This window comes from Labeo rohita, chromosome 2, assembly GCF_022985175.1.
Source record: "Labeo rohita strain BAU-BD-2019 chromosome 2, IGBB_LRoh.1.0, whole genome shotgun sequence".
In the NCBI taxonomy this organism is placed as follows: domain Eukaryota; kingdom Metazoa; phylum Chordata; class Actinopteri; order Cypriniformes; family Cyprinidae; genus Labeo; species Labeo rohita.
The window spans coordinates 12,190,288-12,214,552 of record NC_066870.1 but is presented as its reverse complement, the minus strand read 5'-3'; the positions used below and the strand labels follow the sequence as shown (position 1 = coordinate 12,214,552).

At 36.7% G+C, this 24,265-nt stretch overlaps 1 protein-coding gene across 1 annotated transcript in view; it reads left to right on the top strand.

The window, feature by feature from the left end:
• The first annotated feature begins 6,577 nt into the window (after positions 1 to 6,577).
• The window catches only part of ptprfb (protein tyrosine phosphatase receptor type Fb), a 197,690-nt gene continuing 180,002 nt past the window's right edge, over positions 6,578 to 24,265 (top strand). Inside the window, exon 1 of the mRNA XM_051133976.1 lies at positions 6,578 to 6,890. The gene's annotated coding sequence lies outside the window, so the exon portion shown is untranslated. The remainder of the gene's footprint in view (positions 6,891 to 24,265) is intronic.

Below are 24,265 nucleotides of genomic sequence, written 5' to 3'. Positions count from 1 at the left end.
TTTTCACTTTATGTGTATCTGAGGCTTGCAGGCAAAGCAAATTTGACAAACAAAAAGCAATTATTGTCTCCTGGCCATATCAGGAATGGTATTGGCCTTAATTGCATTTCATTGTGGTGCTGAAAATTACAGACCTGACCACTTTACTTCACATTTTATTACTTTGCGCTAAGCCTGTTCTGCATTTTCTGTCCTTAAGACAATAAATAATTTCAAGTATGATTGTAATCCCCACCAAACCAGCAAAATCCATTTGATAACTGAAGGGATAATAAAGCCAGTAGGGTCCAATGTTGTTTGCTGTTGGACCCCATTGGAAGATGGAGTTTGTTGGACTTTGTTGCAGTCCGGTGTTGTTTCAGGCAGTGTGAGAACTGAACAGATTTCTTTTCTGCAATGAGTTTTCTGTTTGCAGCAGTGCGTGTGGTGGGACAGTGAGCGTGGAGCTGTAATAAAGGCTCGCTAATGACCCTGGTGTAAGGTCCAGCACCAGAACATCACAACAACAGAGCTGCTGTCAGCTTCTCTTTGCAAATGCTCACTCTCCCTTAATGGAACATCTGAGTCAATAAAAACAATCATCACACTCATTGCCACTGAAAGCCAGGAAATCATTTTAGCTACTCAAAGAAAGCAAGCCCACGGTGCATAATCTATCGCTTCAGAAATGAGCACTTCTCTTTGCTATTCTGGTCAAGTATGTGTTGAGGCTTGGTTTTAGACGCCTAATGTTATTTGTGGCTCTGTGGTTAAAAGTTGCTCTGTACAGTTGGAATGTGCTTTCATGATCTCTGTCCTTCACAGTGAAGATTTTCACCAAATTCTTTCCTCTCTAATGAACCTTGTGCAGTGTCCACTCAATAAACCGCCAACATGGGCTTTCGTTTTGCCAATGAGGGTCAATAGCTGGACAGCGTGTCTCCAAGTGCCTTCTCTTTTTCAAGACGTTAATGGAGCTCAGCCAAGACCCACAGAGCAGTCCCAGGGGTCGTTTCCAGATATCCGCAACGATACCCAATCTGGCCCCATTAGCGCTCTCTCCACCCATCAAAAACATGACTTCACGAATGCAGAATTAAAAATTAACCATCTTATATCCATTTGCTGACGGCTCCCACAAAAGAAAATGAAAAAGCAGATTCCCTCAAGGCTTTCTGAAGAGGGAATAACTCCTGCAACCCTATATATGGAGGAAAGTCTGACACTGATAACAGGAACAGAACGGATGAAGTTACCATGGTACTCAACTAGGACTTTGTGTAACAGCTGTCAAATAAAAGAATTGAGTAACTACGAGTAAGACTAACTTAGCAATGTTAATTGTGCCAAGTGAGGTTCTCGTTATATACAATATACAGTTACATACAGTATACTTGTTCCTTTATACAGTGCCTTACGAAAGTATTCATACCTCCTAATTTTTTTTTACATTTTATGTTGCAGCCTTATGTTAAACTGCTTTAAATGACTTTTTTCAACATCAGTTTACACTCCATACACCATAATGACAAAGCAAAAACAAATTTGTGACAACTTTGTAAATTTATTAAAAATAAAACTCTGAAATAAGTACATTGCATAAGTATTCATACCCTTAACTCTACTTTGTTAAACCACCTTTGCGGCCTCAAGTCTTTTTGGGTATGACGCGACAAGCTTTGCACATCTGCATTTGGCAGTTATCTGCCATTCTTCACCTCACCTTTTCACTTCTCAAGGTCTGTCAGCTTGGATGGGGGCTGGCAGACATTTTCAGGTTTCTCCTGAAATATTTGATTGCATTCAAGCCAAGGCTGTGGCTGGGCCACTCAAGGACATTCACAGAGTTGTCTATAATCCACTCTTGCTGTTTGCTTAGGGTCATTGTTCTGTTGAAAGGTGAACCTTCTGCCCAGTCTGAAGTTTTGAATGCTCTGGACTGGGTTTTTATTAAAGGCGTCATCGGATGCAAAGTTCACTTTTTCATGTTGTTTGAACATTAATGTGCGTTGGCAAAATAAAATATTGGTATAAATGTATATAAATGTTGGTAAAAATAATATCCTCTTTTTCAAATCGAGCCATTCTCAGAGGCCGCTCCCATGGTAGCTGATTGACATGAGATCAGCTGTCACAGTCAGACCTCCATTGTTTCGATGCCGGAGCAGGGATGTAAGTTAGACAAGAATATCTCCAATTGAGCAATTGAGGTGTTGTGTTGCTGGATGTAATAATGAACACAGTGGTCCTCATTTACTCCAAACATCTGAGCCGCTGAAGATGCAGTGGATTAAGTTTGTGAAAGGAATGCACCTCCCGATCTACATAAATGCGTCTATGGTCCTGCAAATCATTCGTGATCCAGCTTCACCTACAGCAGAAGCGAGTATAAGTTTTTTTAAAGAATCTCTGCAATCACCTTTCCTAATAACATGCTAGTTAGCAAGTTTAGCAGCTAAACGCAGCTAAATGTGGCTAAAGTAAACAGGTTCGTCACTCCACAGAGAGAAGAGAGGGGTGGGGCGAGCAGAGCTCATTAATATTTAAAGCAGCCTCGACCAGAACAAGATGATTTTTGCAGAGCTGATTTTGGCAAGGTAAAAAGGGTGTTGTTTTACACAACCACTGAGAATTTTTATTCAAAGTATATTATAGACTTTTCATTAAGACCCTAAAGAATCATATCAACTTGTGGAAAATGGGCATCCGATGACCCCTTAAGGCTATCTCAATATTTTGTTGCATTGAGCTTTCCTTCTACTCTTATACATTCCTGAGTCTCTGCCGCTGAAAAAACAGACCCACAGCATGAGGCTGCTACCATCACACTTTACTTTTGGGATTGTGCTCTGCAGGTGATGAGCAGTGCTTGTTTTTTTTATTATTTAAACATGATGCTTGAAATTGAGGTTCATTAGACCAGAGAATCTTGTTTCTCATTGTCTGAGGGTCATTTAGGTGCTTTTTTGCAAAAAAATTTAATTTGGGTTTTTCATCAGCTTCTTGGTCACCAGTATAACCAAACCCCTTCTCCATCAATTGCTCAGTTTGGCCATGAGGCCAGCTCTAGGAAGAACCCTAGTTGTTCCAACCTTCTTCTATTATGAATAATGGAGGCTACAATGCAGCAGAATTTTTTTTCTGACTCTTCCCCAGATCTGTGCCTTTTTGCAAGCCTGTTTCTTAGCTCTACAGGCAGCTATTTTGACCTCAGGGCTTGGTTTTTGCTCTGATATGCATTTTCAGCTGTTAGACCTTTTATGAGAGGTGTGTGCCTTTCCAGATCATACTCATTCAAATGAATTAGCCACAGTTTAACTTCACTCGAAGTATAGTAAGATCTACAAGCGATATGAGTGCTCCTGAGCTAAATTTCAAGTGTCTCACAAAAGGGTATGAATACTTATGCAATGGAATAATTTCAGGTTTTTATTTCTAATAAATTTGCAAATTTGTTACAAACATGTTTTGAACTTTGTCATTACGGTGTATGCAGTGTAAATTGATGTGGAAAAAAGTCATATAAAGCAGTTTGACATAAGGCTGCAATATAACAAAATGTGAAAAAAATGAAGGAGTATGAATACTTTCGCAAGGTACTGTATATACTGTATTAACAGAAGATATCAAAGCAAATCAAAATGACAGCTGTACCATATTTTGAATGAAATGCTTTTATATGCACTAGATTTGATTCCATTTTATGCCATTTAAATCAGCCAATTAAAGATGATCCTCACCCACTCCACTGTCATCTTGCACCTCTGCACCTCTACCATACTCTAGAAGTCTTACATTCTTCTTCTTCTGACATCTTCCTTCTCACATCAGTACTGCTCATCTCACTGCTGGAACATTCTAGCTTTGATTTTTCAATAACATCATAGTCCCTATTTTTCAATTTCTTCCAGCCAACCTCTCTAGCATTCCATTTAAAAATTGTAAATTATTATTTATATAAATGCATATTTACATGTATAATTATATATAAATTAATATAAATATTATTCACTCAGTTCTTGGCATGTTCTTCTGGTTTTGTTGCTTTAATTTGCTTTATTTTGGCCAGAAGTGATGATTTAAAGTTAAGATCCCATAATAAATAATTTTAATAAAAAAAAGACGTTAACTGATGGAGTGGAATCATGTGTATTATTGTGGATTTTTTTTTTTTTCCAGCTGTTTGAACTCTCATTCTGATGGCACCCATTCACTTGGTGAGCAAGTGATGTCATGCTAAATTTCTTCAAATCTGTTCTGAGGAAGAAATAAGCTTATCTACATCTTGAATGGCCTGAGGCTGCGTAAACTTCTGGCATATCTTCAATTTTGGGTGAACTTCCCATATCAATCCTTGGTCTCTTTCTTCTCACATTTTAAAATAATTTTACATTAAATGCATTTTTCATGTGCATTTTCTAGATAAGTAGCTATGCAACAAGTGGGACAGTGAGTCAGCAGATTTGATTGATTGAATTGGTACACAGTGACAACATTTACAATATAGTTGAAAACAAAACTTACAACAAGAACATTTGCAGCAAAGAGCCTAAAAACACCAACTGTGAGTCCTGTCATGGCTCTAGTAACATAGTTTTCATTTTTAAAATGTCCCAAACTATTAAATAAAAGGATCCTCCATCACACGGACAGCTTTCTCAGGGGAGCAAATCCCACTAGATGGAATTGATTAATATTTCACATTTCAAAATCACCAACAGTACATCTTAATCCTGAGGTGTGGCAGCCCTTACCTCTCAAGAGTATTCTGCTTTCCATTTCATAGCCAGCCTTTAAGTGAGCTTACGGGTTTAGCTGCTGCTGGGGGATCTCTGGGAGGTCACCAAAACACTCATAGCTTGACCGGAGTGCTGAAACACAAATGCACCTTTGTTATTTTGATGCCATTATGGTATATGGTAGGTCTGGCCAGATATTTATGCACAGATATATATATATATTATGATGCCACGATATTGTAAGATATGCTACCTGCATATGACACAACATACAAGTCCCTTCTTTGAGACTTGACCTTGGATGTATTTTCATCTAGAATTGTATGTCTAGCCAAGATAGTTACTGTGCAAAATTCAGCAGCCAATAAGTAAATGTTTCCTTCCAATTTCTTCCAAACTACATTATCATTTTACTGGGCATATTTTTGCACCCCATTTTCAACAAATAAATACTACAAAACTCACTAAAAGGACTCTGTCTTAAATTAAAAGAAGATGTAATAGATTCCTTTCAGAAGTGTGTCTGACTACTCTAATGTCAATCCATTATTCACTTTATCTTGCTTCAGAATTTGGAACTCGACAAATGAGAACCAAAAAAAAAAAAAAGTACAAATGTTGAAAAGTGTTTCTACATCACATATTAATATCTAACAGGACTAAATCTATCTGGCCAAAATTCTGACAAATGCATAGTCTGTTGGACATGATTTCAAGTAGTTAAAGTTAATAATAAAGTTATAATATTCAAATAATTTACCCATGAATCATGTTAAGTTGTGTGTGTGTTCAGGTATACACAACATTATGTTAAATATAGAAATATGGATATATCCAAAATCCTTGTCCTTGTGGCAGTATTGCCAAGTCTGTGGTTTTCCTGTGGAATTGGGCTACTTTTACGCTGTTGCTGCGGGTAGATTTTGATGTCTGTGGGATGAAGCGACCCCAATAATGTCATATTTAGCCCCTGAAATGCGAATTTACTAGAGGAACCCCGGCAAAAAACGTGTAATTTATCCTCCGGAACGCATTTTTTTTACGGGGGATCCCCCTCGAAATGCGATTGGGCTAGTTTTGAGTAACAATTGGGTGGGTTTTGTTGTGAAAACCTGGCAACCCTGCCTTGTGGAGACATTTTTTGTAACAACATGCATTCCTTTTGTTTTCTAACAAAATGCATGTTATTGTTTTGTTTAGTACTGACCCTTATAAGATATTTCACATAAAAGACATTTACGTAGCAGTCCACAAGAGAAAATAATAGTTGAATTTATAAAAGTTATTCCGTTCAAAAGTTTACACTTTTATAAATAATAATAATAAGATGATTTAATATATAATATCTTATTTAGGTCAGCACTAAATAAAAAAAAATAACATGCATTTTCTATGATCCCGCTTATTTTGTTAAAATAATTAACATTTTGCAGATTCTGTATGTAGGTGTATGTAAAATTTAACCCCAAATGTAGGTGTAGGGTTAGGGTAAGGGGATAGAAAATAAAGTTTGTATTGTATAAAAACTATTATGCCTATGGAATGTCCCCATAAAACATGGGAACTCAACATGTTTGGTGTGTCTAAATGGACTGGTATGATGGATATTGTAATATAATACATTAAAATTATAACATACAAACTATCTTTGATTAAATGTATTTTATTTAGGTTAAATGTAACTGAATATCTGGATTGGTTTAGGTTAAACCCCACTAAATACCTACGTCTCATAAAGCAAGCACACTAATCTAAGCTGGGACTAATCTAATCGATTCGTGAACGGCCGAATGGTCACGAATACTTCCGAAAATGCGCGCGAGCAACCTGTAAGCCAGCCAGGGAGGGAGACAGCGTGATCGAGGGGACTGTAGGCAGGCAGACCAGCAGAGAGTCTCCGACCGCTCTGGAGCAGAAGTCTGTGAGACACAAACTCTGGATTCACAACAATAGAAGCTTTTCCACTCTGCCGTAGTTATAGCAACCAGTCTCAATAACGGGATTATAACGGCCGCGTGGCACATTAGTAGAGGAAGAGTCGTTACTCTGTGGAATCAAAGAATTTTCCAGTCGATTTTAAAAGTGGATTTGTACGTGGCCAACTGAAACCGGGTGAAACGAGCGGTTGCCGTGCACGGAAAGAAATGCAAACCGCGGCGGAACGGAGAGACGGTGAGTTCAGTGCGTTTCCTTCTTCATTCGGTCTTGCTCAGGACACTTGCTTTGCATAAAGCAGTACTTTTAAGGTGATTATTATTTGCATTAATGAACAAGCTTCTCAGCCACGAGGTTTGGAGTGATCGCGAAATTCTAGTATTTCTTAGAGCAACTAACGGGCGAGTTGACGTCGGCTAAGCTAGTGTAACGTACTAGCTAAGCGAGCGATTTCAAAACTTACAGATCGTTAGTTTAGGGTGATTTACACACAAGACCATTGCAGATGAGTTCCTCTGCCAGAATAGCAAGTTATAAGCAAGACTGACTATATTTTCCTGCTGTGACTCTCGTTTTAGTGCCTCGTGGTCTAAGAGCAAGTGCAGGGCGCAACGTAGTTCTGTCATGCAAATGAACTAGCTAATGATTAGAGAAGAAGTTGAACTATTGACCACATGTAATCTATAATACCTGCCGCATGTTTTCTCGGATAAAAGACAAACATACAGAACAAGTGTCGCGGGACACTGTGCCTGTGCGAAAGCTCACTTCTCCAAAGATGCTTCATCTCATGTAAAATATGCCACATATTAGTCTCGTGCAATCGTGTCAGTGTTTTGTTTACTTGCGCATACATTTGAACTGATTCAGTCTACTGTGATTATGAAAAAGGCGTGTAGAAATTAATTCCAAACACGTACGTGGACAAGATTTAGTGCATTTTTTCAAGATGCCACCGTCTGTGGATGAGCGTGCATATTTTAAAACGCACACTCCCACATAGATGTATTATACAAACATATTGGTCTTTTTTTGCAGTTTTATCCAAAATGTAGCCGTAGGCTGCTTTTAAAGACGATGTCTGCTGAGTTCAGTATTTCTAATCGCATTAAAATCAAACATCGCTACAGCGCATAATGAGTTTTTGCATGTTTCCAAATCGAAATATTTTACGGAGCAGTTTAAACCAACTCTTATATTCATACCGTTCTGTTAGAAAGTATTATTTGACGTGATTTTTAGATATTTTGGTGGGGGTTCACAGAAATGTGTCACTGAGATTTAAATGAGAAATGAGTGTTAAAACGCTAGTTCACCCGAAAATCACAATCCTGTCACTGTTTATTCACGCTTACGTTGTTCCTGTACGACTTTATTTTTCCCTTGTACCACAAAAGGGGATTTTCGGCAGAATGCCAGTCTTATACCATTCACTTTCATCAGCATCTTTTTTCCAGAAATTGTGAATGGTGACTGAGGCTGTTAGTCCCTTATATTCTGCCTAACAGCTCCCAGACATACAGGTTTATAAAAACATGATAGTGAATAAATAATGACAGGCTGTTAATTTGTGAGTGAACTGTCCCTTTAACATCGCTCATGCAGCAGAACAATGCCACTCTTGTTATGCTATAGACATTATGCATTATTTGTTATGCTGGTTTTGTTGCCCTTTCCCAGGTCCTTCTACACAGCAATTCTCTCCGTCAGGAGTTATTTTAAGAAGGGAGCCTATAATATACATGACCATACGTGAACACTGTGGGCAAGGCTTTCAACAGTCCAGAATTTTTATTGATTAGCAACAAATAAACAAGCATGTATGAAGACCTTCAGAGTGCTCATGAAGCATGTCAACAGTATAAAATGATCTGGAAAAGCTCTAGAGCAACTTTCGGGCAATTGCATCAGAAGTCTAAAATAATTTGGCCAGAATCAACATCGTTTTCTTGATCCTGTGCAGTCTTCTGGTACTACTGTTCGTTTGGGCTGTGTAATTAGTTTATTATTCTGTCAGGTCTGGATTTGTTCATAAAGACAGAATGGCTCCTGAGGCTAAAGGCTGGCTGGAGAAAATCTCTGGTCTGTATTTTGACGGGCATTAAGATGAACTGACAATATCGCCCCCAGTAGCACACGTGTGATTAGATCACAGGCACATTTATGTCATTGTATTTGTTGCTTTGGTGAATGACTGAACAATACAGTCAATCACTGTGTCCTGCTGAAATAAAATATAGCACAAAAAATCTTGTGGATACATTAACTGTGGGTCAGCATGTTTCTCATTAATAACGTAAGTCTCATGGCAGCTGTCAGTAAAGAGCATGAAACCATAGCAGATGCCCTGTAAGCAAGACACACAGTTGTTTCTAACAGATCTTTGAGTTTTTTTTAGCAATTTTGTTTGTGTCAATACAATTTGGTATCTTCCACCCTCTTACCTATTTTATTCTGGCAGAGGGAACTAATTGGCACATTCAAGATGTTCGGCCCTCTGTTGCCACATGCTGAAAAGCCACTTGGTGCAAACTTCCCCCTTGCTGACGCTGTCTTATGGTTTCCATATGCGCAGAATTCGGGTAATTTCAGGGCCTGGGCTCTAATGAGAGATTTTATTTCTGTAATGCATCGGTTGTGGTGTCGGGGATCAACATTTATAGGACTCATATCTGGGAACTGAGAGCCTTTTGGACTTCTCAGTGGCACATTGGGCTCTGGCATGGGAATACACGATTTTTATTTAAACAATTCAGCGTAGTCAACACTTTTTTTAGGAGTCATGTGGCACGGTCAGTGTGGTCGAAATATTTTCAGTGCTCTGAAAGTTTCACTTCAGGCAAGATCTGTTGCAAATTTGTTGATTGCTGTAGTTCTGTTCACTCCAAGAAGGTCACAAGCACCGCAATAAAAGACAAAGCTTTGAAAGTCTGCATTTGATTGCTTTGCCCTTGAACGAAGGGGTTTCTTTACTGCTTCACTTGCAGGACCCTGTAATATATAAAAATTGCTGTCTCTCCATGTTTGTTTGTTGACTGTTACCAAAAGCCACACGAATATTTTACTTTTATGAATGAATTACAAGGAGTTGACCATAAATGCTTAAAAATGAACCTACTTAAAGAGGAATACCAGTGAACTATTCTTTTAAAGTGACCATTTGTACACTTCACTTATGGCCTTGTTACTTGGACTTTTGTGTAAAGGTTCACTTGCTCACTTTCATTTGGAACCCTACGACCCTACGGATGCCAGTTGGAAGTTACCCATTGTGTTTTCTCTACCCAAGTTGCTGTCATTTTGAAATTACAAAGTTTTCATATTTCTTAGGCTCTTCAGTGTTTAGAGGCCAGTGAAGAAGTTAAGTGTCTGGAAGCTAATTCTGTAGTAATTTGGCTGCTGATTGAAAACAGGTTCTCCATTAGTGGGCCTGATGGTGGCATTATAAACCATTTACACCACAGTTTTATGGGACATCTCCATTTAACGAAAAGTGGAAACAGACTCTGGCCCAGAAACGGCCCAGACCCTTTATAAGAACAGTAGCTGAGGTTTTTTGAAGAGCCCCTCATGTTTTAGGATCTGCATTATTTGCTTAAGTTATAGCTTTGATGGTTTATGCCAAGAGGTCATTGGATAGACCCTGCCCTGATTTATTTGGAGAGTATCTGAGCAAAGAAATAGGCCTTACTCTGCAAGTTGTACTTTTGAAAGCCAACTCTGGTATTGTTTCCAGCTTGTCCACGAGTGAAAGCCTGTTCTTCTGACGCTTGTTAACATTGGTGCTTACATTTTTTTATATGCGTGTTTGATATTTGATCATAATTCAGTGTTTGACACCAAAATAAAACATGACCTCTTTTATGGCTCTTGCTATGGCTGAACAGTATAACAGTATAAAAAGTCATATCAACTGATGTCGTTTTTGGTTGCCACGTTCATAAAAAGAAGTTGCATGTTATTAAACAATGTAGCTGATTTGTGGTCATAGGTTTGCGAATGTGCATTTATTGACTGTTTGCAGCTTTATTCCTGGCTTGATCAGCCATATTTAGAATGCATCACTGCTTGTAGTTACTGCATAATGTGAAGCAGCTGTTTTTGCACTGAGGCTAGGCCTTCATCTAAACACCAGTTAGATGAGATGAAGATCCCATTGCTTTTTTTTTAAAACAACATATCACAATGTAGTTATTTTGGCTGGAAATTGAATACACACACACGTATATGTGGTTTATGGGGACCCTAGATGTGATGGTTTTTATACTGCGCTAAGCAGATTTTCTGTTCCTTCAACCTAACCACAAAATCCACTTCTTTTAAAAAATACTGTATATTATAATGACATGATGCTTAATTTACTTGTAGCATTTCAAATTATAAATTTACATTTTTAGAGTTTAATTCTTTATTTACGTAGACAAAATACAGTTGAAGTCGAATGTTTACATACACCATCATACAAACTGCATGTTATTTTTTATTTAGTACTGACCTGAATAAGATATTTCACATTAAAGACATTTACATATAGACCATAAGAGAAAATAATAGCTGAATTTATAAAAATGACCCTGTTCAAAAGTTTTTATACACTTGATTTTTAAGACTGTGTTGTTACCGGAATGATCCACAGCTGTGTGGGTTTTTTTTTTTAGTGATAGTTGTTCATGAGTCCCTTGTAAGTCCTAAACAGTTAAACTGCCTGTTGTTCTTTAGAAAAATCTTTCATGTCCCAGAAATTCTTTGGTTTTTCAGTGTTTTTGTGTATTTGAACCATTTCCAACAATGACTATGATTTTGAGAGCCATCTTTCCACACTGAGGACAACTGAGGGACTCGTGTGCAACTATTAGAGAAGGTTCAGAAGGAAGCACAACGCATTACGAGCCGGGGGGGTGAAAACTTTTGTAATTTGAAGATTAGGGTAAATTTAAGTTATTTTGTCCTCTGGAAAACATGTCAGTATCTTCTGAAGAGCAGTACTAAATGAAAAAAATATGATATTTAGACAAAGCAAGAAAAATGTACACGTCTTTCAATTTTACATCACATTCTGTTCAAAAGTTTACACCCCTGGCTCTTAATACATGTTTTTTTTTTTGTTTTTTTTTTTTTTCTGGAGCATCAGTGAGCATTGAACCTTTTGTAATAGTTGCATATGAGTCCCTCAGTTGTCCTCAGTGTGAAAAGATGGATCTCAACAGAATCTCATACAGTCATTGTTGGAAAGGGTTAAAATACACAGAAATGCTAAAAAAAACAGAATTTTTGGGATCTGAAGGATTTTTCTGATGAACAGCGGGCAGTTTAACTGTTCAGGAAAATCAAGGGGCTCATGAACTCATGATCCCTCTTATTTCAGTAAAATACATTTTACAGATTCTGCAAGGTGTATGTAAATGTTTAACCTCAACTGTAGTAGAATTTCACTTTGTTGATTTATCAATAATCTGCCTTAACATAAAAATAATTGGCAACGTATTGTATTTTCTAGAACTTTAATATTTTTAGGTATTACTCCTACCATTATATAAGATTCTATCATACCGCCCACCCCTAGCTCTTGTAGTGTGCCAGTGACGCCACAGGCCATGTCCAGTTTGTGGTTTTGCGTGTGACTTATTAGATTAGTGCATTAGTCACCGGGCCCCGTCACCATTGTGGTGGCTCCATTAGGCAAAAAGACGTGTCCAAGGTACGATTACTGCCAGAGAGTCGTGTGAAGGTGACCTCCCCCTCCATACTCTAATCCAAACACGCAGACACACGTACACAGTTTCCCTCGCTGTCTTTGTTGATTCACTTCTTGCTACTCTTTTCTGTCACCGCGATTTTCAATAATCCAATAAACTCAAGCAGTCACTTGTCATATTGACATGCATGTGGTCCTGTGCGCTGTCACTCAGGAAGATGAATGTAGAGGGAGTTGCGAGTAGCAGTACTGATAGAGATTCTTTAACGTTTATGCAGCATTAATGGCCATGTGTGTTTAACAATTAAAAAATTTGCTGTGGGCTCCTTTGAATATTAATAAGGGAGGCTCTTATGCAGCTCTGTTTAGATTACTGTGACATGCAATTGTTGTGGTGTATGTTGACTGTCAAACAGTGATTTGGATTGCAGTGCTTGTTTTTAAACATTATTGTGACATTACAGTTAAGGAATTCATAAATCCAATAATAGTCTGTAGAACACATTATATAGAGGCCAATTCTGTTAAACAAGTCAGATCAGTATACGTGGGAGGAGACGTCCTACTTGTGAAAATATGAACTGGAGAAAACATATGTTGGCTGTGGAAGTGGAAGTCCCCTCTTTAAAAAGTGTTACTTATTCTGTTGATTGTTTGGTTACTCAGAATCAGTGGTTCTTTACCTTTCAGACTCAAAAGTCCCCTATCTAAAGTCCCCCAAATAACGGCTACAATATTTCCATGATTTCTGCTGTAATTATGACAAATCTGCTTGTTTTCAAACTTCAAACAGAAACTGGGAGTATTGATAAATTAACCACGATTATTTATTGATTGACTTAAAAGAACTGTTTGTTCTTCAATAAAAAACAGTAGTTTTTGATTGCAGTTTGCATCTTGATTTTGTGTTTTTAGTGTTTAAGTAAAATTAGAGTTGGTTTATTAATATATTAGTAACTTATTAATTTAAATACTTAAAGGAACAGTTTACCCAAAAATGAAAATTGTCCCATAATTTACTCACTCTCAAGCCATCCTAGGTGTAAATGTCTTTCATCTTTTAGACAATCACAATCGGAGTTATATTAAAAAATATCCTGCCAACTGCCGTACACGCATTCGTTCAGTTATGTTGTGTGATGTAAAACATTTTACGTGCATTTAAAGATGGATACTAAGACAAACCTACTGTATTGCACAAAACAACTCACTTCTGTTCACAACTCACTCCTAAGAGAGGTGTGATTTCTCACCTGAACAGCTACTGTACAGTTCTAGATTCCAGTTTTTAAAATCACAGCAAAACCTACTAGCCTACACATAAAACACACATAAACTGATGCTTAATTGTATAATTTGTTGCTCTCGTCATTATGTCCCAAGAAAAGCATGCTGGCAACTACAGTTTTAGGCAATGTCCACACTAAAACGTTTTCATTTTGCATCTTTTTCTCTCCGTTTTAGCCTTCTGTCCACACTGAGCAGTGTTTCCAAAGTGGATAAATTTGAAAACGCCGTTTTCGCGTTGCAGTGTGGACTGTGAAAATGGAGGCTTTTGGAGGCTTTTTAAACTGATGCTTAATTGTATAATTTGTTGCTCTCGTCATTATGTCCCAAGAAAAGCATGCTGGCAACTACAGTTTTAGGCAATGTCCACACTAAAACGTTTTCATTTTGCATCTTTTTCTCTCTGTTTTAGCCTTCTGTCCACACCGAGCAGTGTTTCCAAAGTGGATAAATTTGAAAACGCCGTTTTCGCGTTGCAGTGTGGACTGTGAAAATGGAGGCTTTTGAAAATGATGACGCATGTTTTGTCATGCGACGCATATTGCACCAATAGATATCTATGTTTATACTGGTAATTGTGCCTGTTATGTGCTATTTGTGTTTACACTGCTGCTAAAGATATTTACCTTGTACACTCTCCATATTACAGTCCTAAAAAGATGACAGAAAATGTACTCACAGTTGCTGTCCTGACTCCTGCGGCAAAACGTGAGGGCAGCTACTTTTTAGATCAAACATGAGTGAGCGCACCATGGACGCGTCAGTGAATGCTGAGATATTTCCCTAAATAAAATGATACTGCCAAGAATTGCGTGAAAGCTTATTATGTCTGTTCCGTCTGTATCGTCTCAGTGGGTTTTTACGCATGGGCAGTAAGGCGAATTAAACTTTTCCTACGTTTCAGTGTGGATGAGAAACTTTTGAAAAACTCTTGAAAATGCTAGTGTGGACGGAGAGCATTTTAAAACGAAAACTCTGTTTTCAAATGTAACCCAGTAGCCTTGTAATGTAAACGTAGCCTTGGAAAAAAATTTTTTAGATACTTGATGGGTTCACGTTTTTCCTAAATAATTTGATCTAGTAGAGTGTACATTTTAGTGAATTACATTATTCGAAAGCAAATAAATCAGGTTTAGAAGAGAATCACTCTTTACCAAATTACTTTAGTAACCCTAATAAAGGTTAATTAAAAATTATTTATTTAAATAAGTATGTCTGCTAGAAAGCAGAATGTGATGAACAAGTTGTCGAAAGAATTATATAACCATTGATATTTCATTGAAAAGAAGACCATGTTCTTGTTTCTTTATGAGAAGTGGTTTTATTTAATTTTAAGAAAAAGGCGTGTTGCGTGTCACAACAGTTAAATCTGTATCTATCATGATAAAACCTTAATATCAAACCTATATAATGAGTTTGGAAATTTTAGAGAAATGCTTAATAAATGCATTACACTGTAACTAAACCCATTAGATTTTAGCCGAATCTTAATGATATTTAGTCTACTAAAACTAGACTAAAACAATTCAGATGACTAAAATATGACTAAAACTAAATGCCGTTTTAGTCAAAAGACTATGATTAAGACATAAATAAATGGAAATTTGCTGTCAAAATGAACACTGGTGAATAATTTTTATTTTTGGATTAACTATTCCTTAATGTCTGAAAAACAGTTTTTAGCATAATTGGAGCTCAGTAAACATTTATGATAACATTGTCAAAATATTTTATTGCTGATTTAACAATGTTATTAAAACATGTTTTTGAAACCCTGTTTAGATTTTGTTTAGTGACATGAAATACTCTTGGAGAGTTGATGTGTCTTGCAGTTGCTAAGACGTTGTGTGTTGCTAGAGCATTGGTAATTGGTTGCTAGGCTGGTTACTGTCAAATGTCAGAAGTATCCGGCCTCAAGTTTATGATATTCTGGTTTCTGACTCAGGTCAGTTTCCCCAATGCAAGTCTTCAAAATAAAGATTTTTTTCTTATTTGCTTTGGTTTCCTTAATCAATTGGTATTCACAATGTGGGGATAAAGTAATTGGGGATAATTACAGTCCAGCATCAAATCAAAAGGTCAGCACTGACCAGCTGCTCTGAAACAAATCCGTGTTTGTTTTATTTGAGCAAACATTGTGTTTTTTGCTCAGCAAAAATACCTCCACCAGCACTTTCTCCTCTCACTGGATGGTCACCTCTGGAGTGAACCGTGGAATATTCGCACTTCATCATGACTGAATGCAGAAAACAAGTCAGTTTTCTGTCAGCCATTATAGACAAAAATCTTCCACAAAGCATACGGCAACTGCTTCAGCAGTGTTGAAGGGAGCTAGGTGCTGTTTTTAAAGGGTACCGACAAGGTTTGTAGTTTTTGATGGAAATGGTTGGGGTTTATTTATTTATTTATTTTTGTGAGTCCCACTGAGTGCAGTCTCCAGACTGTATCACGAGGACAAGAGGAAGCAGCATGCAGGAGAACGGGAAGATGCAGTTCTGGCGCTTCATCTTCCCACTGGTGTGCCAGATGGAGAAGACTGAGGGAGTCCTGGCATAGAGGGGGTGCTGGTGACTGCCCAACCATCACAGAAGGGCTCCCCCCCTCTTTCCAACTGTGTCTGTCCTCTGGACAAAGACAAGAAGAGACCATTTAAAAAAGCAACCGTGGCACAACGATGGATGTTTTTTTTTACATACGTGAAATTTGTATTGAAAGACTAAGCTCTGCAGAAACGCATTTGGTTTGAATGAGTACTATATATAAATCTGACTATTGTTTCTATCTAATTTTTTAGGACTCAAAATAAAGATGACCTTGTGTTAGTCCTAAAAATGCAGCAGTAGAGATTATTAAATATATTATTTCAATACAGTTTTATTAAATATTGATTTATGAATAAATGAAAAATATTATTTCTTTGCCTCAAAGCTGGGGCTGGGAAATAATTCGATAACAATAATTATTGCGATATAATTTTCCTCAATAAAACGATATGTTCAAAAGTTCGATAAATGTTCAACATAAGTTTTATGTGCCAAAAGCATAACGAAACAGTACGACTCATTTGAATCACGCCACACGGACCGTTTATCCACTCGGACCAAAGTTCAAACTGCCGCGCTGCGTGAGCTCACTAGAAAGGATGCATTTACTTCATCCCACAAGCACTAAACAGCGCTGTGACAGTCTAAACCTGTTTCTTGATTTGGAACAATTTAACTCATTAGAACATGCAGAAATTAATTTTTCTATTTAGATATTTATTTTGTTAGGGAAAATTAATGGTGTGGTTTAATGGTGAGCAAAAATCTGACTTTAAACTTTAAAGAAATAAAGATTTGACATTTATCGTGATAATTATCGATATGGACTGATAGGGAAAAAAATATCGTGATAATTTTTTTGCCCATATCGCCCAGCCCTACTCAAAGCTAGTAATTATTGGTCCAGCTGGGTGAGCAAGTAAAATCATTTTTGTTGATCTGTAATTAGTATGTTTGTTACTATAACTGGTTTAGAGCAGATAAAGAAACCGCAACTTACTTTAGTGGAAGCATGTTTCAAGCCAAGACTTGATTATAATGCTTTGCATCGTCTTTTGCTCTGTAATTACTGTAATGCACTTACAGACAACCAAACTTTGAGACTTTCTGGATTCTACTGATTGAATACTTTTGAGCTACTGTCATAATCATTTTATAAACCGCAAGTGATGTTGTGGTCAAACTGTATGTCTGGAAACTCTATGCCGGATGTCTCTCGCTCATACTGAAGGACTGGTCTGTTTCTCAGAAAGCCATGATTGGATTTAATCCAGACGTTAACAGAAAGCAAATGACTCTCATAAAATTAACCAAGGTAAAGCAATAAGAAACTCATAAAGACTCTGTCAGAATCTTGTTGCTGGGATGTCTGTCTGCCAGAATGTTTTACCCGCAGACCATTCGAGAGTTATCTGTAACGTTATGTCAGAAATATAATATATTTCTGATAATCTGCATATTAAATGGACCCCAAGATCTCTTCTATGGCTATTTTGAAGTCTACAGATGCATTGCACGAATACATTTAGAGAGTGCTCTGGATTTTAATATACAGTGGAAGGTACCTGACCAGATGTAGATGAGTTCTCAGACAACAACATAAGAAAAGTAAAGAGAATCCTATCAGCCCAGCAGAGGACAAAAGGGAGAGGCTGTAAGGAGTGCAGTGCCACCACCTACCAGGAAACAACAAATAAATGCAGACACTGTGACAGAAATTGTCACCTCAGCATGGGGAGTATTAGTCACAGCTGACCACCTAATGTGCTCAAGCCATGGCCCAAATCAGACTAAAGCACAAGAATTTGAATGTGACAGATACCTTCTACTAGTTTGAAAGGCTGCAATAAGTTGATTAGTTGATTATCAGGTTAAAATTATAACCGAAAGAGGTGTCAGAAATCATTAGCACTTTTATTAATGACCGTTCAGCGTGAACCTGACAGCCTACCAATATGTGAGGCCAAAAATGAATGTTAAAAGGGCAGTTCACTTCTAAATGATGTTATTTCAAATTCTCACCTTAATGTCATTCCATACCTGTAGGCTGTGGAGCGCAACAGGAAAAATTTTGAGGAATCTTCATGCTGTTTTTAATATGGCAACGTTCATAATGATGTCTGTAAAACTCCAAAAAGAAGAACTAAGAAACCTCATGAAAATGTAGTAAATATGACTCATACCTGTACATGATGCCCCCTGCTGTAGCTTTCAAATCAGTTATGCCTCTGTAATGTTACATACTGTGAAAATATTAAATTTAACAGAAATACACCACTGTTCAAAAGTGGGGTCTGTGAGATTTTTAAAATTTTTTGTAAAGTCTCTTTTACTCACCAGGCTGCATTTATTTGATCAAAATACAGTAAAAACTCATCAGTACAGTAAAAAAAAAATCATCATTAAAATATTTACAGTTTAAATACAATTCAAACTGTATGTGAATATATTTTAAAATGTAATTAATTTTCAGCAGCCAGGCTTTAGTGTCACATGATCCTTTAGAAAGTGTTCTAATATGCTGATTTGGTGCTCAGAAAACATTGTGCTGCTTAATATTTTTGTGAAAACCATGATACATTTTTTTAGAATATTTCTTGAATATAACGTTCAACAGAACATGATTTTTAATGATTTTCATTGCAAATGTCTTTACTGCCACTTTTGATCGAAATTAATGCATTTTTGTTGAATAAAAATATTAAAAAAGAAACCCAGACTTTTGAGTGGCATATATTTGGAAATGTAAATGATTAAATAAGCACTAACAGAGGGGATGATATACTTACTTAGTAGGTAGAGATGAGGGCAATTCGGCCACTCTCCTAAAAGGTTTGTGATAGATGAACCGGGCTTGTGGGTCTCTGAGGCTGAAAGAAATTGGTGGCATTATCTCTTGCAAATAGGTTTGAAAATGCTTTAGGCCACAAAGAAACTCTGATTTATTACCTGAGATATTGTAAGTCGTTAGCTCCAATCTCTTGCATGCGTGTACTTTTATTTTTTTATTTTTTTTCCCCTTCCAGCCCTCAAGCCCTGCATCTAAAATCACAAGTAAACATAATTGTTTTGCCCTGCTTTATCATAGAAATTCATTTCTGCATAATTGTTTCAGTTGAAACTGTACTTTATAGGAAGTAGCCATTTGCTTTTTTCTCAGCGTGTCTCTCACATTCGTGACCTTTTTATTGCACATCTCGGTTTTATTAGTCACCTCTCCCCCTCCATCTTTGCTATTAAATCCTCTGCTGTCATGCATACACTAATCCAAATCTTTCCTTTCTTCTCTACTCACTTTATCTCTCCTTTGCTATAGGAAACTGCACTTCATAATCATTCTTATGGAAATGAAATCGGCTCCTATAATGAGAACAGAAGGAATATCAATAGGGTGGTCAGTATTTTGCTTGCATATAGGCGGCATTCATAGCAGACTATTAAACATTTTTAGTCACGCTGGAAAAGTTATACTACTATTTTCAGATGTTTTTAGTTTTATACTGAGAAACTGCACAGTAATGAACTGAAGAGGGAAACGTTAAAAGTTAAATTTGCTGCAATGGTGGATGCTGGTAGATTACTTTCTGCTACCCCAGTGTAATGTGAAGAGACAGCTATGAGTAAATCGCTCGTAACTTGGTTTCCAAGACAAGTTTAAACACTGTGGTACTTACAGTATCACTCTGTTTGAGCAACCTGACATGTCAGTTTCTGGTATGAGTTTGGGGTGAGTTCAGAAAATAGAGTAAAACATTTGCGTTGTGCAGGTAAAAATCCCATTGTCTCCATATGGAAAAGGATTTTAAAGGGGTCATCGGATGCCCATTTTCCACAAGTTGATATGATTCTTTAGGGTCTTAATGAAAAGTCTATAATATACTTTGGTTAAAAATTCTCAATGGTTGTGTAAAACAACACCCTTTTTCCCTTGCCAAAATCAGCTCTGCAAAAATCGTCCCATTCTGGTCGTGGCTGCTTTAAATGCAAATGAGCTCTGCTCGCTCCGCCCCTCTTTTCTCTCTGTGGATTGATAAGCCGGTTTACTTTAGCCGCATTTAGCCGCTAAACTTGCTAACTAGCACATTATTAGGAAAGGCGATCGCAAAGATTCATGAAAAAAGCACTTATACTCACTTCTGCTATAAGTGAAGCTGGATCACAAATGATTTGCGCAAACATAGATGGATGTAGATCGGGAGGCTCCCGATTCCCTTCACAAACAAAAGTAATTCACTGCATCTTCAGCAGTTCAGATGATGGGAGTAAATGACGACCACTACGTTCATTATTACATACAGCAACACAACACCTCAATCGTTCAAATCTTGTCTAACTTGCATCCCTGCTCCGGCATCAAAACATGGAGGTCGTACTGTTACAACTGATCGGAGGTAAGATGCTAATGTCAATCAACTATCATGGGAGCGGCCTCTGTGGGTGTGACACAACAACGACAGGCATCTGAGAATGGCTCGATTTGAAAAATGGGATATTATTTTTACAGATTAATTAAAAAACACTGCATGGATTTTTACCATTACAGGATAGATTTGTACATGCACTGCCAATACACATTAATGTTCAAACAACATGTAAAAGTGAACTTAGCATCCGATGACCCCTTTAATGATGACTTGTTAAAGGGGTCATGACATGGATTTTTAAGATTATTTTAATGTGTTTCTTGAGGGTTATAAAAAGTTTTTTTTTTTTTTTTTGCACGAAAAAAAAAAAAAAGTAAAAAAATGAATAATTTGAACCCTCATTCTGACCCTCTGTCAGAAATGACCTGTTTTTAAGGGGCATGTCCTTCTGAGTAATCGGCCACGGTTCAATATGCACTTGTGAATTGCAGTTTTTCGGTTTTGCATTTAAATAACTTCCTTGTTTTATTTTTCTCAGAATTTGTGCCCACGATTTGATGTGCTGAAATGAGGAAACGCTTCCCTACTTGCATTTGAAAAAGCAACGCACGCAGACCATCTTCCATTCTAATGACATGCAATGATAAGCCTTTCTAAATCTGTTGTCCAACAAAAGAGTTATAAAAACAAAAGTTATAAATTACACTATAACTTTTTATTCATAACATCAGTTGAATGTTTGAAATAACTTCCTTGTGTGATCTGATGTGGATTCTTATCACAGAATGAGGCAGACAATAAATTCTGTACTCATATTCTATGTATGTCGATTAGCAATGGCTTATAAAACATACACGAGATGGCTTGAAGAACACAGATAAAACATATTATTGTTTATTGTCCTTACATTTCATCAGTCAAAACGTTTAACGTTATATATCTTGTTTTTATTCAGTTACAGCAATAGCGATGCCTTTATCCATATTAGAGAAGCTGGAATGGAACGTCATCGGTGATCCTTTTTTGACGCATATGTGGATTTTCTGCACGAGGGCACCCTGTGGTGTCCAGTATGAATAAAACCCAGTCTATTTCGCAGAAAAATCGAAAAAATAATACCTCTCTCAAAAGAAAAATTAAGCAGACATATACTAAACCACGCTTTCCAGCGTACAGAGGTTTGCAGGAGTATTTTGTTGATTTGTTGCAAAAAAAAAAAAAACACTGAAGTGGCAACATATCAGAACTGAACCAAACCAAAAACCGAGGTACGTATTGAACCGTGGACTAACTGTATTGTTGCCTCCCTAGTATCAGCATATTCAAGTGATTAGAAATTAAGGTACTGAATGCCAATGGGCGGGGCTTACAGTGAGAAGATGGCTATTTGTCGATGTGTTTATGCAAATGTTTGTGCCCTGGTGACGTCACCCTGGCACCTCAGATCCAATGGACCATTTTTGGAGCTTGATTAAATAAATTCTTTGTTTATAATGAGGAGGATATTTTAAGCTATGAAACTTGCAGGATGTTTTAATGGTACAAAGACCTCTTATATGCCAAAAGATCAAGGCAAATTTGATTTCTCATGTCATGGCCCCTTTAACCTTCAGAGACAGACCTGATGTGAGCACGCTAAAAGGGCTCTGTTCACTCCAGTGAAGAACGTCGAATGACATAATTGAGTCGTCTTCCTATGCTTTCAGAATACTTAAATATTTGTAGTATGCATATTTTGTAACCTTAAAGTAAACTTAAAATGTTCTGTTTTGATATATACAATCAACAACTTTAAATGAATAGTTTTATGTCTCAGTTTTTGATTCAATTATGTCATTCTCAGTGCTTCAAGGAATTGTTCTTTTTCTCATTAAATCATTACCAATTAATTAAAGTAATAATTACGATAAACAAATTCATTTAATTGTCTGCTTTAATCATGGCACGTAGTATGCTTAATACACAGGCCAGATGCATGTTTCTTGGCCAAAGACTTTCAATGTAGTTTTTATTTATTTTAAATTTTGTTGAATTTTTTTGGGAATAATTTTTTTTGGGGGAAATAATAGACATACCCCCTGCAGTACCACCATGGACCAGTCTTTTTGATCTTGAACTTCAATAGTATCATTTATTCTTTGTGAAATATTACACATGGGGTAGAATGACATTAAAAATAATATTTTAAGTACTAAATATTCTTAATTGTTTAAAACGTTTGCATTATGGTAGACTTTCCATCATTCTATGTTGTTTTTCAGAACCAAGCCACCTTGAATGCTGTTTTACAGTAATATACTTATTATGAAATAGTATTCGCATTTCCCTTTTTTTTTAGTTCTATTCATATGGTAATGTGTGATTTGAAGTGCACAATAATTTAAAATAATCACAATCCCTAATTAATCAGGCAATTATGTAAAAATGATGACCTGTCTTCTGAAAGAAGGTTCCCCCTTTAGAAAGCGCAGATGAGAGAAGAGAAGTTTGTTCGCTGCACTACATGGAAAATGTCAGGTCACTTCAGAGTTCAGCTGGAGTATCTTTATGAAACTGTGTTTGTTGAAACACTCAAAGTGGAAACTGTACAAGCACTACATAGAAAAAATGATTGCTGGGCTATAAAGAAAATTTTGAATTCTGTTTATTTTAAAATGCTGTTTTAATACTGATTGGGCCTGTCAAATTAGTACATTCATGTTTTCAACGTAGTGAGCTTCAAATAATAAACAGGCATTTGAAAACCGTCACACGGTCTCCATCTGAGGCTATCAATAATCTCCATTTTAATTAAAATGAATTTAAACAGCCTATGAAACCTCACAGCTGTTCTTAATGAATGAGAGGAATGTTGCCACAATAGCTTCAAAGGAAAGACAGCAGGCAGTGAGTCTCTGAGTTTGCTCTCAATATTTTAGCCTCAAACGACTAAAGCTTAATTTGCACTTACAAGTAACACAAGATCCACACAGACCATTCATATAATGAAATTTTTAACACCTGGTATTAAACCATGTGGTGTGTGATTAGTCATGTGGGTTGAGTCTTGCCCATACAACAAACAACCCCTCATGCGGACTTGAAGTCACCTCTGTGCTCATATTGTGCATGAGATATATGTGCAAATTGTGAATAAGTTGTCACATAGATATTTGTCGTTCAGTTGATAGTTGTCTTTCATCAAAATAATATTGAAATATTTAATACCAAAAGATATAATTTAATCAGAAATAAATTATAATTCAGAATTTTTTTTATTGATTTACTTTTATTTGTACACCGTAAAAAGTGTACAAAGATTTTTTTTAAATAAATAAAGTAAATAAATAAATAAATAAATAAAGTTTATAGGTGTATGTTTTACAAGAAAATATTAATTCAGTCTGTATCGGTTTGACTGACCAATGACAGGTAAGAGGAACATTCAAGAAATCATTTGAAATAATTAATTTTTGCTGTTGGTGCTGCTTGTGGTACAGAAATTATTTACTTCAACTAGGGCTGGGCAATAAAACAGTTGATAAAACGATAACCAAAAGCAAAACAAAACTGCTGTACTTATTTAAACTGTACCACAAGGACCATTTTCCGCTTGGTTCAAAGTTCAAATGGCAGCGCAGTGCAAGCTTACTAGAGCAAATGTGTTTACTTGCAACTACTAAACCATGTTGTTGAGGTGATATATGTGTGGTTGTAACTGTGGTTATCATTGGTAATATATAG